The sequence below is a fragment of the Salvelinus sp. IW2-2015 genome, unplaced genomic scaffold (genome assembly GCF_002910315.2).
Source record: "Salvelinus sp. IW2-2015 unplaced genomic scaffold, ASM291031v2 Un_scaffold4038, whole genome shotgun sequence".
Classification (NCBI taxonomy): Eukaryota; Metazoa; Chordata; class Actinopteri; order Salmoniformes; family Salmonidae; genus Salvelinus; species Salvelinus sp. IW2-2015.
This window is the reverse complement of record NW_019945310.1, coordinates 38,973-42,964: the sequence shown is the minus strand read 5'-3', so window position 1 is coordinate 42,964 and position 3,992 is coordinate 38,973.

Below are 3,992 nucleotides of genomic sequence, written 5' to 3'. Positions count from 1 at the left end.
GGTTGTCTATCAAGTATTCCAGACCTGAAAATCAGTCATGATTAGAGGAGTTAAGGTGATGATGAGGTTTAAGGGTCTCTGTAACTGTTAATATGGAACCTTTTCTCAGTATCAGCAGTGGTGTTTGTTGTTAGTCATGTTCAACACAGATCAGTATTGAAGAAGTGTGAACAACAATTCTCGAAGTCATTTTGTGTTTCCTGCCTGTGTCCGTGCATTAGAATGTGACCTCTATTGATCTGTGCAAACTCACATCCTCTACAGATATTTTCTGGTGATTAGGTGCATCTATACAGTGGCTGGACTCCAGCATAAACCTGCCACATTCAGCCAGATATTTCCCAAACAATAAGACCACATTCCAATAGTCTCAATCTGCTTCCATCCTTTCCTGGTCCCTTTCCTTATCTCCTAGTTTGTAACTACACAGATCTGAAAGACCTCACCATATTAATGCACATGATGGAACCCATCAACCTACTGTACCACCTCTACATCTCAGTCATAACAAAGGAATGGAACTCTGTCAACCTACCAGGTCTCTCAACATCTCAGTCATGGCAAAAGGAATGGAACCTGTCAACCTACCAGGTCTCTAACATCTCAGTCATAATAAAGGAATGGAACCCTGTCACCCTCCAGGTCTCTCAACATCTCAGTCATAACAAAGGAATGAAACCCTATCAACCTACCTGGTCTTCTCAACATCTCAGTCATGGCAAAGGAATGGAACCATCAGCCTACCTGGTGTTCTCACATCTCAGTCATATAACAAAGGAATGGAACCATCAACCTACTCTAGGTCTCTCTCATCTCAGTCATTGGAAAGGAATGGAACATCACACCATACCTACCTGGTCTCTTCACATCTCAGTCATAACAAAGGATGGAACCTGTCAATCCTACCAGTCGTCTCAATCTCATACAAGAATGGAACCCATAACTACCTGTCTCACTCTCAGTATAAATAAGGAATGGAACCCTGTCAACCTACCTGGTCTCTCACATCTCAGTCATAAAAAGGATGGAACCTGTCAACCTACCAGGTCTCTACATCTCAGTCATAACAAAGGAATGGAACCTGTCAATCTACTAGGTCTCTCACATCTCAGTCATAACAAAAGGAATGGAACCTTCAACCTAACCGGTCTCGTCACATCTCAGTCATAACAAAGGAATGGAACCCTGTCCACCTACCAGGTCTCTAACATCTCAGTCATAAAAATGGAACTGCATCAACTTACCCGGTTCTCACATCTCAGTCATAACAAAGGAATGGAAACCTGTCCAACCTACCAGGTCTCTCACATCTCAGTCATAACAAGAAGGAACGCTGTCAACCTACCACGCTCTCGTCAATTATACAAAAAGGAATGGAACCTGTCAACCTACCAGGTCTCTACTAGTCATAACAAGGAAATGGAACCCTGTCAACCTAAGCGTCTCTCACATCTCAGTCATAACAAGGAATGGAACTGATACCAGTCACATCTCAGCATAACAAAGGAATGGACCCTGTCAACCTACCATGGCGACCCACATCTCCATTCAGTCATAACAGGAATGGAACCCTGTAACCTACATGGTCTCTCACATCTCAGTCATAACAAAGGAAGGAACCCTGTCAACCTCCAGGTCTCTCACATCTCAGTCATAACAAAGGAATGGAACCTGTCAACCTACCAGGTCTTCTCACCATCTCAGTCATACAACAGGAATGGGAACCGTCAACCTACCAGGTCTCTCACATCTCAGTCAAAAAAGGAATGGAACCCTGTCAACCTACCAGGTTCTCACATCTCAGTCAATAACAAAGGAATGGAAACTCTGTCAACCTACCAGGTCTCTCACATCTCAGTCATAACAAAGGAATGGAACTCTGTCAACCTACCAGGTCTCTCACAATCTCAGTCATAAAGGAAATGACTGTCAACCTACCAGAGTCTTCACTCAATAGTCATAACAAAGGAATGAACCTGTCAACCTACAGGTCTCTCACATCTCAGTCATAAACAAAGGAATGGAACCTGTCAACCTACCAGGTCTCTCACATCTCAGTATAACAAAGAATAGGAACCCTTCAACCTACCAGGTTCTCAACATCTCAGTCATAACAAAGGAAATGGAACCCTGTCAACCTACCAGTCTCTCACATTCAGTCATAACAAAGGAATGGAACCCTGTCACACCTACCAGGTCTCTCACATCTCAGTCATAAAAAAGGAAGTGAACCCTGTCAACCTACCAGGTCTCTACACTCAGTCATACAAAGGAATGGAACATCAACCTACCAGGTCTCTCACATCTCAGTCATAACAAAGGAATGGAACTCTCACCTACCAGGTCTCTCACATCTCAGTCATAACAAAGGAATGGAACCTTCAACTCCACGGTCTCTCACATCTCAGTCATAACAAAGGAATGGAACCGTCAACCTACCAGGTCTCTCACATCTCAGTCATAACAAAGGAATGAACTGTCAACCATCCAGGTCTCTCACATCTCAGTCTCGTAACAAAGGAATGGAACCTGTCAACCTACCAGGTCTCTCACATCTCAGTCATAACAAGGAATGGAACTCTGTCAACCTACAGGCTCTTTCACATCTCAGTCATAACAAAGGAATGGAACCTTGTCACCTACCAGGTCTCTCACATCTCAGTCATAACAAGAATGGAGCTCTTCAACCTACCAGGTCTCTCACATCTCAGTCATAACAAAGGAATGAACCCGTCAACCTACCGGTCTCTCACATCTCAGTCATAACAAAGGATGGAACACCCTGTCAACCTCCAGGTCTCTCACATCTCAGTCATAAAAAAGGAATGGAACCACTGTCAACCTACCAGGCTCTACATCTCAGTCATAACAAAGGAATGGAACCATCAACCTACAGGTCTCTCACATCATCAGTCATAACAAGGAATGAACCCTCAACCTACCAGGTCTCTCACATCTCAGTCATAAAAAGGGAAATGAGACCCAATCAACCTACCAGGTCTCTCACATCTCAGTCATAACAAAGGAATGGCAACCCTGTCAACCTACCAGGTCTCTCAACATCTCAGTCATAAACAAAGGAATGAAACCCGTCAACCTACCAGTCTCTCACATCTCAGTCATAACAAAGGAATGGACCCTGTCAACCTACCAGGCCTCTCACATCTCAGTCATAACAAAGGAATGCAACCCTGTCAACCTACCAGGTCTCTCTCACATCTCAGTCATAACAAAGGAATGCAACCCTGTCAACCTACCAGTTCTCTACATCTTCAAGTCATCAACAAAGGAATTAACACTGCAACCTACCAGGTCTCTCACATCTCAGCTCATAACAAAGGAATGGAACCCTGTCAACCTACCAGTTCGTCCACTCTCAGTCATTGGCAAAGGAATGGCCATATCAACCTACTGGTCTCTCACATCTCAGTCATAACAAAGGAATTGAACCCTGTCAACCTACCAGGTCTCTCACATCTCAGTCATAACAATGTAAAGGTAACAACCATAACCAGCATTATTAAAATATTGGAATACTGTGTAAATCATACCCTGGACACTGGCAGGAGAGACCACTGAAAACCAAACACACACTAATGTACACAGAGGCCTTCAGTCTAGACGCGGTGCATTCTGGGCAGAAGAGGGCAGTATTTAACTCAACGGAATGATTGGCAGACAAAGCTTAGACTAGGCCAGGGGTAGAAAACCCTGTTCCAGGAGTGCCGCAGAATTTTGTCCCAACTAGGCACCACACTATGTGTGTGAGTATGTGAAGGGAAAAGGGATACCTTGTCAGTTGCACAACTGAATACATTCAACCGAAATGTGTCTTCCACATGTAACCCTTCTGAATAAGAGCGATGCAGGGGCCTACGCAGATTTTTCCACCTTACCGGCTACTGGATTCAAACCAGCAACTTTTCGAATACTGGACCAACGCTCTTAACGCTTGGCTACGTGTGTCTGTGTGTGTGTGTGTGTGTGTGTGT